Raw genomic sequence first — 14,807 nt, forward strand, 5'->3', positions numbered from 1 at the left:
AAATATGTAGGTGAATATATACAAAACTACAATATCAGCGAAATTGAGAACAGTTTGAAATTCACATGTTAAAAGTAAGTAACTCCTTTATAACATTGAGATTAAATATTTCCAATTACTCGGATACAACTGGTTGACGAAAATGTAAATTTAAAGAAATGCCTATCGTGAAAGCATGCATATAATTTTACTTTGACGGAGTTAACTCAAAGAAATAAGGTTTCTGTGTGGTCAATCGCAATTTACGTGTTTAATCTCTTATTTTGATGTTAGAGGTAATACATGTATTTAACATTATGTTCAGTTAAAAAATGAGCTGCATGTCAAAGTGCTTTCAGAATATATGTTTGGATGTAAAAGTTACATTAAACATAATTATGCTTCACAGTAAGCATTCTGTCCTTCCAGAGTGAAAACCTAAAACTTCACCTCATGGACAACTGTACTGGAATTATTATTCTAGCAGATGATAATTACAATTTTCATTAAAAAAATCTGGGCTGCATGTCCTTACATGTTTTCAGAATATATGTTGGGATGTAAAAGTTAACCTTTGAAAAAATTATGCTTCACAGGAATCATTTAGTGCTTCAAAAGGTGAAAACCTAAAACTTCACCCTACTGTTCTGGAATTATTACTGTAGCAGATAATAATAAAAAAGATTATAAACATCTTGGTAGTGAATGTGTGTCGTTCGTTATTTTCATATTCTTGGTTGTTTTAATCAATCTGAACATAATTAGGCAGGCCATGCAGCTCATTTTAAGAATATTTTTAAAAATCGACCAACCACAATGTTGCAGTGGCCTTAATGGATATACGTGTTGAGTATCCTTTTCACCGGTTTTAAATATCATGGCGTTATCATGATAAACACACGAACGGAGTTTTACCCTCTAACAATATGGTGGATTAGTCATTTTTGTTATTCGTACATGTACTTGTATTAAAAAATAAATGTTCATAAAATACATGTATTACTCGATCCGTACTCTCTTTCCTTTACAACAATTCACCCCACATTCACCTTTTCCAGCAGTTCTCTGTCCTTGGCTTCTTCAGAGGCCACCTTGGGGGTTGTACACCTCCCTTTCATTTTGCCCTTGCCCTTGCCAACAATTGATAAGTTGGTGTAAGAGGAACCAGCTTCATGCTCTGCTGGGGGTCATCAGCTTCTTGGGTGGTCTGGTCATTCTTATTGCTGTCATCATGCCCATCAGTCTCAGTATCCTGGTCGGGGGAAGAGTATTTAATTCGTCTTCTCTTGGTTGGGATGCTACTTGTCCTTTAGAGGTCTGCAAAAAATAAGTAAATCACTCGATCAACATCTTTTACAAGAAAGACACACGATGGCGATTTCTATATTTTGTTTAAATGTAGCTTATTACAGATCTTAATAAAATCAAATGCATATTTACCCTTCCCAATGTTCTCCCTTTTATCCTCACAATATGTCCCTCCAGGACGCGGAATGTATTGAGAATCCACTGATCTCTCTCACTGTAAGGTGTGTCTCTGGTCCCCTTTCCAGACTTTGGGTTCGTCAGACGGCTGTACTGTGTCCTCATAGACTTGAGGAAATGGTTCAGCTGTTCAACTGAAAAAAAAAATCGAACACTGGGAATTTAGATCACATAAATTAATGGAAAGAAACAAATAACTTTATTAAATTCTTGTTTCTCATACAGTAAAGTATATACCTAGCTAACGGGAAAAACGAAATGTGGGGGTCAAAATTTTCAGGACTAAATATTATGCATGTCATGTTGTCAGTTGTTTACAGGATTTTCGATAATTATGGCAATCATAATCATAGTAATAATCATGGTAATGAATTCAACAAAATATATTTAGCGAAACTCCGTTTTGCCGCCAGAGGCCCCCCCCCCCCAAAAAAAATAATAATAATAGATATTAATATTCATCTTCACTTACCGGAGCACACCGGATCGTACTCCTTGGCCTTCTCTTCGATAAGCGTTGTCTTCTTTGCAGTATCCTTGTATGACTTTAGTCGCCTGTTATACAGACAATCGTGATCTCTGTACCACTCTGCTTATTCTACTTCATCTTGCTCTTCAGTGAATGTGTATGCAGTGAGGTGTTCTTCGTCTCTTCGGGGTGGACTTCTTAGGGGTGGACTTCTTGTTTGGGGTGGACTTCTTTGTTCTTTTTTTTTCCGTCTTCCCTGGCGTGCCAGACGGAGAACCTTGCGAGTGGAGAAAAATGGGTTCATTTTCCTCCTCAACCAGTTCGACAGGCGAGGCCTGATGCTCAGTAGTTTGAGCTTGGACCTGGTCTAGTTTGGTGTCTTGTTCTTTTACCTGTCTCTGCTCGTCATTGATCTCCTCTTCCGTCTCCATTTTCTCTTTCTGCACTTCTTCTACTTCTACCCTTGTTTGAATGACATTATTCTTTCGGTGTTTAACTACCTGAATGGCCACAACTCTTGGATCTCATGGGTCGGGGCATATTCCTCTCCTATTTTTGCTAGTTGTAATAATACAGTGACAATGGCCGTTTTAAAAGTATACGTGTACATGCGTGAGTCGATTAAAATGTGCTCTCATTTTAAAATATATATCGAAAAATATAGAACACTGGATATTTATTATTCAGCTGGCATGTCAATGTGCATTTGCAACGCAATCTGACTAAACTCATACGAAACTCGTTGTAACTCGTGGTGCTCGATCTGAACTCGCGCTAATCTCGCGGGCACCTCTCCTTCACTCGTAATACGATCGCAGTGCTCGTCTCTCGCTCTAGTAAACTCGGAATGCACTCGCGTATACTCAAATATGGCGAGTTATTACGAGTTATTACGAGTTTATCTCGAGCTTCTTTCGAGTTATTGCGAGTACCGCGAGTATATAACGAGTCTAGCTGAGTTCAGCACGAGTTACAGCGAGTTAGCAAAAATTTTGAACATGTTCAAAAATTTTGGGACTGCTCACGACTTCAAAGAGAGTTGTCCCGAGCTTGAACGAGCTCCGCCGAGCCATGCCGAGTTGTCGCGAGTTATCCCGAGTTACATGGTGAGCTTCACGCGAGTTATCGCGAGTGCCTCATTTTGGCAACTCGCCTTAACTCGCCATAGCTCGCCATGTCAACTCGCCAAAGTGTAAACGCTGCTTTACACACGTCCTGAGTGCCTCAGTGCCGAGTGAGTCACGTACACCACCTGTTCTGGTTGTTTGGGATCAACATACCGCAAATCGCAACGCTCTTCGTAATTCGGCGCGCTTACGCGAGCACACAAATCCGTCGCGGCAAAGAGCAAGTCGTGTGCGCGCTGATTACCAAATATTAGATTACTCCTTCTCTCTACATCTCTTTTTTTTTTCTCCCTTTCTCTTTCTCTTCCTCTTTTTGCTTGATCGCTTCTTCCTCTCCCTCTTTTTCATTTCGTTCTTTTCTCAAATCTTCGAGGAATCGGCCATATGGACGGCACGAAAATAGTATGAACTTCTCATCTTTAGTTTGGGCATGATCGAGGCGAATATAACAAACCGCGCGTCCTGTGGTCGAGGATACTGCCTTTTTTTAAGCGGATTTGGGATCACTTAATGTGTGAGTAATGACTGAATACCTGATGAACGTTTAATAATCCGTGCGATGCTAGCCGGTAATGAAATTGGAACTAGGTTGAGCGTTTAGGTGTAAAGGCTACCTCTTAAATGTGTCCCCTTCTTCCCTATCTTTCTCTCTCTTTCTCTCATTTTCTCTCTTCCTTACCCCAGTGGCAGTGTCTTCTGTGTTTTGCTGAAAATTTAATTACATGAAAGTGCATTAACCGTTGGTCTTTGGTGTGGTTAGAAGAAAGAAGAGAATAAGTGGACGGTATTTTGTGTTTTTCGGATTCCCCTGTAGGGTTTGCTAGCACGGGCCCGAGCGCGAATGCGAGGAAAGGTGCGAAACATTGTGTGGTGGGCCGTGAAGATCGGTCACGGTGCATTACAGACCGATCATCAACGGGGAGGGGTGGGCACTTTTTGGTTCTTTAAAAAGAAAGAAAGGTTGACATATGTCGAGGTCATGCCCGATAGGGATGTTGGAGGAGGGCTGTTGGTCCTTCTGCCATCATTATCTTTGTTTCAGAGTTTTCTCGTCTTCTTTCAACGAGTCATCTTCTGACCACGTTATTCTACATTCTTTGTTGTTGATTGTTCCATCTCATTCCGTTGCTCGTTATAGACCCTTCTCCTCCTTAAAGGGACTGTACAGTACTGGTTGAGGTGGAGATTCATGTTTTGAACATTCCTAAGTGAGATAATGAAAAGCCTCTTATGAAATATAACAGAGCATGTGATTTTAAGAAGGATTCAACGTTTATTTGATGAAAATTGGTTTTCAAATGGCTGAGATATCCAAAAAAGTGCTAATAATAAAAGGCGACATGCCACAACTTTATTAGGATCTCTTTGTTTCACCTTGTTTTTGGATATCTCAGCCATTTAAAAACCGATTTTCATCGAATAAACTTTTGATACCCCTTAGAACTGCATGCTCTTTGACATCTCATAGAGTGGTTTCTGAATATCTCGCAAGACGTTAAAAGCTAAATCCTCACCTCGACCAGAACTGTACACACCCTTTAAACCCGTCTTTGGTGAGACGTAGGCCTAATGTCGGATTGTCGTCGTGTTGTATTTAAAAGCGTGTAATTATAACTTGTCTGTTGTTGTTGTCTTTAAATCTTCATCAAACTTGTTTTAGTAGACAGATTGTGTCTCTTTTTGATTAACTTCCCTTCATAGGAGATTTGCAATTTCTTATCTGATTTCTATCCCGACATATCTTTCAAGCATATTATGTATAGGGCTTACGTGTCTTAACTTCTCACGCTGCATGTATATCATCATCGCAGTGTATGAGGTCTTTTTCTCAATACTGAAGCACTTTCATTATCAGTTTAAACAATCTAGAGCAAACTCAACCAGAGACAATCGACTAATCGATGTGCGATTTCTTGAAATTAATTGTTCCATATTGCAGAATTATGTCGTTACTACTTCGATGAGGGAAACGTGCCAGGGATACGAAGGTTTAGATTACAGGAGGAGATTGGGAAAGAAAAAAAAAACAGTCGATAGCCAATAAGAGGAGATGAGAAGGCCAACAGATGGCTCACTTCTGGCTTGATTAACAAGACAGAGGGCAAAAGAGGTCGAGAGATTTTTTTTCTCCGTCTTCTCGTGTTCATATCCATGAAAGAAAAAACGCATCAAGGAAGTGTAATACACACGAACATTAGCATTTTCTCCCTTATATAACAAGACAATGAACTTAAGACGATATTTTTTTTTTAAATCATATACAACATCAGTAATTTACGCGACCCTTTTTAAAACCCCCAAATATTGCATTGTATACACACACACAGAGACACACAGTAACACACACGCATATATACGTATATGTATGTGTTTGTGTTTGTGTGTCTGTGTATCTGCTTGTGTAAGTTTGTGTGTAGATATAATTAGACGTTAAGACAAATTAAGATATCTGACGATTGTCCGCTTGCGATCATATGGCTCCAGTCATTTGCTTTTGGAGAAAAGCGCATCTCATTTTGTAAAATGAATATTACAATATAGACAAATCAATTACCAACGTAAATGATTCCATAATTCCATATTCAAAAACATATATCATTGTGCTCATTGTATGTGAAAAAAGTAGTCACAATATGAATGTAAGAACGGGTTACTATATCAAAGTCAAATAATGTACATGTATACCTACTTTTGTAATGACGTTTCAAAGTTCAACTCTTCGCGCTTATCACATTACCCGTCAGCGAGACCCGTTTTGTGACTCGCGAAAAGAGCAGAGGGGTGATGGGGGAAGGGAACTGTCTGTATTGTTTCCTTTCCGATGACTGTCACGATGTATCGCACGTTCATCTCTCGTAGAGCGCGCACACCTGTGCAATTACAGCTCTCCTTAATAGCGTCACTCAATCAAAGAAGACATACCGAGCTGCAAGAATCAAAGTAGAGCGGAGTACACAGTGGGGTGTTACGCCTAATGCGCCCGTTTACTTCGCGCCGATGCTCGTTACGCCAGTCCAAGCAAGTACCCTGTGAGGGATAAACCTGAAATACCCTCTCAGGGCTATTCAGCGGCTCAACGAAGCGTTGCGATCGTTATCTCTATTCTCATTGCCGGTCGTTCCGATTTATGACTAGAAATTCTGCGGATTTTGCTGGCTCGTGCGAGCGCTGCACGCTCGCCATGAGCTGGGTGGCCTTGTACACCCACATGCAGGCCGGACAAGTCGCAGCGTCACATACCAGCCGGGGAGATACCACACACAGTCTTCACATCCACCAAGTATTGTAAAGTAACTCGCGTTAAGATGGATTGCAACAATTTGCACAAATCCAAATTAATTTAAACTACACTAAATACACGTCGTTGCATAAACACAAAAAATAAACAAAATACACAGTTCCCCCACACTCATGTACGCACAAAAGCACAAGCACCCACAGCAAACACAAGGGTGTCAACAACATCAAAAGCAAAAACAAAACGAAAACTGGCATCATTCAGAAAATGTCGAATTCGAGTATCTTATATGTTATCAAGATACAGTTGTGACTTGTTTCTTGAGAAGAACGTATAACTATTTTTGTTCTTTTCAAACCATTTCATAATGTATCAATTATTAAATCTGTATTTAAAAGTCACATCTTGTATCATCTGCAGTGTGGATATTAGTATAATATACGCATCTATAATATAAGAGTAAGAACATCTTCTATAGACGATCGAACGCAATTTCAAAACCCAGTTTTGGCAACTGAATGGATTTCGTTCTCCTACCTGCCCGTGGCCGGTACACTTGCCGAACTGTAAAGACGATGGTATCACACATCTCCTCAACTGGAACTACAGCTGTATTTTCAGTTATGATTCTCTTACAGTCCCAAGTAGATATAACACAAAACGCCATCTTAGTCTTCATAAAAATGTTATCGATGCAGTCATGGCAGCGTATATTCCATAATTCAGGGAGGTGGAAAGAGAATTGAATAATTATGCCTAGTTAGTGCACAGGGATAGACTGTACCATGCTAATGTAAGGTCTCAGTGGCAGCTGACTGGTATCGAGGAAACCCCACTAAGGAATTAAGATTAAAAAAAAAAACATCACTCCCCCACCCCACCGAAGAACCCTGGCTGGTATGTGTACGTAACTTTCCACAGCAGACACTCTGCCGAGCGAGACTGCCTTTTCAATGTCACAGCACTTTCCCAACGACGCAGGGAAGTGATCAGTTCACATTTGATTTTTCTAATAAACTGCGTTGATACCATCTTTTAATGTCCCCTGAAGTTCATACTATAAAGATGTAAGCATCGATTTCATTCTACATAATTCATTTCCAAAATGTACAGTTGTGATTACATGTACATTACATCAAATGTGAGATGAGTGAGGTTCCTTCGTACAGCAGCGAACAGCGGCAACCAAGCAAGCAACGCGAGCCAGAGAGCAATACGATAACCATTCCACGTGGGCTAACAGCACGGAGGCACGCGGTGTGTGCGCGTTTTTCTCTGTTTCAGTAGCGATAGCCTGACAAAATTCAGACCGGATTGAATGAGACTAAGTGGACAAAATTTTCGAACATGTTGTGCTATGACAGAGAGCGTGTGAATTTTGCTCCCCGCGGATTATCCTGCAAAAGGGTCTATGAAAGGAAAGACTAATAATCTTCACTCTGAGGGAAAAGGAGCGCAATCCGCGAGGAGCAAAATACACCGTGTGTATTTAAACACACGCATGTCGAAGCGGTTTTGTCGGTTCCCATAGACTTTACACGTGAAGGCGATTCGCTTGGCAATGAGCCAGGTTCGGCGAGCTCGCTCGGTTCTCCCGTTTTATCCTCTATAGGGTATTTCGGCGTTATCCTTCACAGGGTAGTTGCCTGGACTGTACGCCATGCGATGTCTCCTCGCGGCTTCCATTCCTCTTCATCAGTCACACACCTGTAAGCTCCGAATGGATGGGGGGTTTTTGCTCGTATTTCTGAGAAAACTTGACGGAACGCCTGCTCATGAAGTTGCTTCTTCCCTTCAATCACTCCCACCAAAGCTCGAAATGATCAATGTGGTCTACCGGAGATTAAACCTTATCTCTCGTCAACTCTTCTTTTCAGCCTCCTATCCCCAGCCTTCCAGAGTTCATGCTGACTGATATTCCATGAGACAAAGAGGGACAACCAATATGACAATATGACAATTTTTATAGCTACACTCCAGTGCCTTGAGTTTGCAATGTAGAGAAAGTTGGTTAAACCTTTGGTCAATGATTTTACATGGTTGTAGTCGTGTTGTGTTGAAAATCATCGGACAATGAGCGACATTCCGGTGTAAAAGGAAGATACACGTTATTCAGTATCTGATTCAAGATTACTGAGTCCCTCATGCACACCATGGTTACGATTAATCGTCGCCATGATGGAGGGTGGGGTTTTGGGTGGCTCAGATTGTTGAATGCTTTCAGGTATGCTGTCAAACAATGTACTTAAAAGCGATGATGGGTCAGACAATTTGTGACAAGCGACCAAGACCTGGCAGAGGTAGGAAAGACCACGCTTCTGTAAAGACTAGTACCTTATGCATCAGGCTCGTGCGACCCGATTCGAATCTGCACATGCATGGTCTGGGGTGTGTCGGCTTGTATGGAGTTGGCGATCTTGTTGTCGTGGACAGGAACATGGAATACCCCAAACATCGAGAGATTCTCGACTCTCTTTGTTTCCATTCATTGGTAGCATCATCTGCGACACGCAACACCAGTTCGTTTCCCCAAATGACAACGCAATGGTGCATAAAGCTGCCCAGGTGGACCAGAGGTGGTATGACGAAAATAACGTCAACGGGGTGCAGTTGACGGCGCCATCATCAGATGCTTAGACTTTAATGCTAACCCGATAGAGAATCTGTTGGGTGACATCAAGAGAGTCCTCAAGAAGGACCGATCAACCACCAGGGAGAGTTTGATACGCCCTATCTTCAGGGCATTATAGTGGGGGCAGCATCACCCAAGAAAGAATGCATGGTCGCTATCATACGCGACTGAGCCAGAGAGAATGCGCGCCATCATCAGAAAGCGACCCAACAAAATACTCGAACTTCATTAACTTTTCATGACAAATGACTCTTGACATTCCAAAATAATGTGCCTAATGATATGGTAATGTATAATATCTGAAATCACGTTATACTATATACATATTCATTAAAAAAAAAAAAAACCCTCTTATTTTCATATCATAAGTGCCTCCTAAGTAATTCATGTATATTTTGCATAACTTAACGCACGGGAGTGTTCATATCGTTATATCGTTATATATTATGTTAATCTATTCATTTATTTATCATATCACATGAAATCATTCTGACATCTTTATATCTTCAGTTGATAGTTTGTTTTCTGCAATTCGAAAACTATAAATACAAATGTAACAATGAAATGACAAAACGAATTTGACTCAATATTGTATAAAAAATCTCAGCAGAATTTTTGTTCAATAAAGTTAAGGATCATAAGCCGGATTACTCTGTGTTTATTCACACCGCCCACTTGATTACAATATTGCATATTGATATAAAGAAAAAGTTGATGTTAATAAACATGGATATAATCTAGCCTTATGATTCGTAATTTCATCGAAACTATTCTGAGATCACATCTTTATACAATGTTACAATAAAATTATTCCATCTTGTCAACGGAGAGGAAATGATAAAAAAAAACCCGCAGGAGACGTTGTTTTAGTTCCTTTAAAGAGGTCTTTGAGAAAACGTTAAAAACAAACAATTAAAGATAAAAGAGAGGAGAAGTGTTGCTGGATAACTCGCGCTGCTGGATAACTCCAAAGGGAAGCAAACATCCGAAATGTTACAAAGGGAAGAGTGTTAGCAAGGCCAAATTTGTTAAGGCATGTAGACAGGGAGTGGGTTCCATACGTAAGACCTACTATATACTGCAGAGTATATAAGAAAGAAAGAGAAGGGGGGGGAGGCAGTAACTAGAGAGTTTATGTTACAATGCTAAAAATTTAGACACGATCAAAATGCATAAGATTTGTACACGAGCAAAGTTGGAAGGCGACTTCGAGGAAAACCAAAACAAAAAAAGTCCTGCTGAAACATAGTATCACCTGTCTACCGTAGACAGTTTGCACCTGACAATTTAATGTCAGTCATGTGACAGTGTGTGTTTATTAGTGCCTGGTTGCATCAGGATGGCAGTTTATAGGATTCGTGGTTGTATTTATCTTGTCCTCTTAATTGGTGATTTTCATGGCCTGCGGAATGAACTGATAACAACCAAATAAACATTTATCAAGACCGTATCAGTACCCTGGGTATCTGATGAGATTTTAGAAGATCAGGAGAATCATAAAGTGTCTGAAGATTTAGGGGATTTTTTCGAAGAGTTAGCTGTTTAATAAAAGCACTAAGTCTCACAACATGAGCTTACCTCCGATTTGGTCTTAGATACGAACGTCGAAGAAACTAACTGAACAGACTCAATACGAGGGGACGCAAATCTTCAATATTAATGTCTCATGCTCATTCATGAAGTCCTCATTCGTCTCATCTAAGAAAATCAAGTCTTTAAATCTTTACAGCATCAAATATTCAGCAATATGTATATACAAGACAGCAAACACTATTGACTACTCTAAAGAGATCTAAAGAATAGAGCAGGTAAATCTGATGCAAAGAAAACTGATATTACAGTCTTTTTTGATAAAAATTATAATTTCCTTGCTATTTTGAGGCAAACGTCTCTAAAACGCATCCTTTTTTAAATCAGGTAGATAATTACATTATCGTGTGTGTAGTGTGTGTTACAGCTTCTTTCTTATTCATTGTTCGAATAAATACTCACGACAAAGTAACAAAAACATATTGTTAAAGCAGCATAACAATAATACTCTGCTAGTAGATTGCTTACAAAAGAAATTTTCTACATCATGATTTCGATATACATCAATTTACCAAAAAAAAAAAAAAAAGGGGGGGGGACAGTCAAAACAAGCAAGAAAACACATTTTCCTGTGCCATCAATGCAGGCTTTTTTCCTTTCGTATAATACTTCACTTTCACAGACTTTGTATTTCTACCAATCATAATTATGATAGAAGAATGTCAGGGTCATTTCCAACAACCAAACTGCCGCGTTCAGAGAGGAAATGATCCCAAATTGCTGCAGTTTTTCTGGGCTTGACACTTAGAAGAAATTCACCTAGAAATGTAACTATCAAAGCAAAACGTTACAGAAGATATAGAGCTCATAAAGAACACAGGATTATGTCAATATTTACCCAGAATTAGAGGACAGATGTATGTGAATTAGGAATACACTTCCTCTTTCAAGGACTCTATGCACCGATGAACAAATCTATCCACACTTTTTGTCGATTTCATAGATTAGCTTTATATTTGCATGATTCCTGATACGACACTGGATTTCTAATTAAAACTTGTAACCTTGGGTTACGCTGCATAGAACATTAAAAGCAAAGTTCATGGTAGGGACAAGTAACATTAGTGTAAAAACTGTAATTTGCATCCGAATGAATTATCATTTAGTTGTCGTGAAAATACATTTGAAGGCTGTAATTTGAAGATGTAACACCTGCGATAAAAAGGTGTGGATTTATGATTTACAGAATCCTAGTTATGAACCCTGCAAAGTGCAAGCGTTCCTCTCACGTTATAACACCCCATATGAGACTTTCAGCTTTCCAAAGTTTTTTTTCCCAACAAGACTGTATTTGACCTTCATATTTTCGATGAAGAAGCCAATGTTATTTTCGCTTGGTTGCACGGCGAAATGTAATAAAAGAGCAATTTGTTGAACACTCATCTTGTATATGCTGCCTTCAATATTATGACACCAGCCAAAGATGAAATAGGACGAAAATATAGACACTGAATATATCGAGATGGAAACCGACATCGAAAACAAAATTTCTGTAGGTGTTCACGAATAACCATATTCTAAATTGTTGGTGTTGTCCTTCAACGGCCGAATGAAAGGGGAAGAAGATGACATTTCATCACAAGGCCGGAATATTGTTGATGAAGTTATATATGAAGATGAAAGGGATTTGTTCGAAAATGATGGCACGCTATTGTTTTGTTGGGTTTCGACGTGTGGAAAGACAATATGCTGGTATAAACCGCCAAAGCGCGAGCTGTGCGGGAGATATGAGCGCTGGCGGGGAATGTTATTGCATTTTTTATTCTCGCCTTGTGTCGGAGACATCCATGGAGATATAACTCTGTACCTTATCTGGCAACAGCGCTAAACCTGTTGAAAATTGGCCGAAAAGGTAATAACAGTGGGTTATTGATGTACAGCAAGAGAGAGGGGGAGCAAGATGAAGGGGGGGGGGGGGGAGGGGGGGGGGGAGGGGGGGGGGGAGGGGGAGGGGGGGGGGGAGAAGATGTGAGAGGACATTTCATATTTTTCGGCGGAGTTACTTTGTTTTCTATTCACATCAGGTCCTGCATGTGTGTGCTTTGCTTTTTGTAGGTATAGTTAAAAAAAAACAAAAACTGAAACGCCCCCACACCAACCAAAAGAAAACTCATTTAATTAACCCAGATCCATATTCACTTTAGATATAGACAGAAGTTAAACGAAACAAATGAAGTGAATGTGAACCTTGCATCAAAGTAGACAGCATTTTTTAAAGTAAAGTAGACAACATCTTTTAAAGTTAATTGACAGTTTTCATGTTTTCAAAAAAGTCAGTGTCACTTGTGTAGACTAAATGAAGCGATGTCACATCATCAACAGTCCCTAAACGGATTGTTCGAAATCTTCAGTAAACTACCTTCTTTGAAATGAATTCAAAAGATTGAAAATGTAGCATTCGTTAAATATTTTCTGGAATTGCAATGTTTTAGCCATGGTGAACTTTCAACGGGGAGAGTTACTCAGTTTATAGATAGATGACATAATACCAAAAGATTCTCATTATGTATGCAAAAACTAACCTAAAATCGATGTTCTGCGTGTTTGACTAACCCTTGTTTTGTTTTGTTTACCTATTTTCTATCAGTGTGAGCTTGTGAACATACAATGAAGTTCCCCGTGAATGCAGCTTGGGAGTGGACGTGATTGCTATCGCTGCTATTGCATAAGATAGCGAAGATATCAATTGTTCTAAATATCTGTTTCAGCAGAATACACCAGTTCGCAGAAAGCAATGGTTCCCGAATCTAAACCATCGAAACAAAATGGTAATATATTGTCAAGCTAGATATCATCCATTTATGTAATCCAACTCGCTTTTATGTTAAACAAGGTCCCTTGAATGTTTAGAAATCTTCTGTCACTTAAAAAAAAAAACAACCAATTGTTCAGGGGCTGTACCTGACACTGCTCACTACGACACTAGCCGGGTTCACACGTACAAATTAGCGGGATGACGATCGCGATGCAAATCTCGAGATTTGTATCCCGCTAATTGGTGTACGTGTGAACCCGGCTATTGTGATTGCCTCGTGCAACAACAACAAAACTGTGCAAAGGCGCCCTGTGACTCGAACATTATGATAAGGACATACCGGACCCAGATATTGATAGCTTGGCTACATAAGTATTTTTTAAGTGCGTTAGTGCAAAATACTGCGGACACGGCGTTTGGAAAATGATAATATTAATAATTGCTGACGATACTCCACGTAATGCTCTAACGCACAGCCCTAAAGGACCTGCAGTAATACCACAAATACGATTAAGTTTCAGCGCAACATTACGTAGATGAAACTAGAGAATTAAGATTAAGAAGTGTAGAAAGTGTATAGAAAAAATGCGATTGGTGCAAGTTATTGGTGTGTTGACGCACCATTGGTAACGAGATTGTCCAAGCTCTATCTAAACCGGAACGAGATTTTGTGAATTATGAGGTGCGCGTATGACAGGCTGTGTATGGACGGACGGTTATTGCATATTTTCTGCCGGCTTACCGCGCCCGGTCGCCTGTACTTGTGGCTATATCGGTTGACCAAATCCCCGTAAAACCTGTTGAAGATCGGCTCAAGGCTGAGGGGAGAAGAACCAATAAAGTGATGGAGTTCGTCGTGAAATAGAAATGGAGAGACGGGGAAAAAGAGTAAGGAGGAGGAATACGAAAATCAAAATGATAATGAGATAGAAAAGGAAAAGAAAGAGATGGAAGAGAAGCAGATATGAAGAGATACCAATAAGAAATATATGGGAGAGAGAGAGAGGAGGGGGGATGGAGAGAGAGAGAGGGATGTGAAGGGATGGGTCACCAACCACAGAAAAGATTTTTTTTTTCTTTCGATCGATAGCATTGCCTATTAATACGCCCAGCTCTCCTTACCGGGTAGCCCTATTACACCCTGTTTTTCGTCCATGGACCACGCGTTGGGCGACATTCAATTTGAGAGGATTAGGTGAAATCCACCTTTCCTCAGTTTTCCTAGCAATTATATTCCTTCAAGCTATAGCTCCAGGTAAATGAAGACTGCGCTGAACTCTGTTCCCCCTTATGAATATAAACATAAACGTTCCCCCCTTATGAATATAAACATAAACATATATATATTTTATATGTGTGTGTGTGTGTGTGTGTACATTATATATTGTGTGTATATGTATATATATATATATATATATATATATATATATATATATATATATATATATATATATACAATAGTAATAATGATGATAATAATAATGATAATAATAATAATATATATATATATATATATACACAAATATATGATA

This window comes from Diadema setosum, chromosome 9 (assembly GCF_964275005.1).
Source record: "Diadema setosum chromosome 9, eeDiaSeto1, whole genome shotgun sequence".
NCBI classification, from domain to species: Eukaryota; Metazoa; Echinodermata; class Echinoidea; order Diadematoida; family Diadematidae; genus Diadema; species Diadema setosum.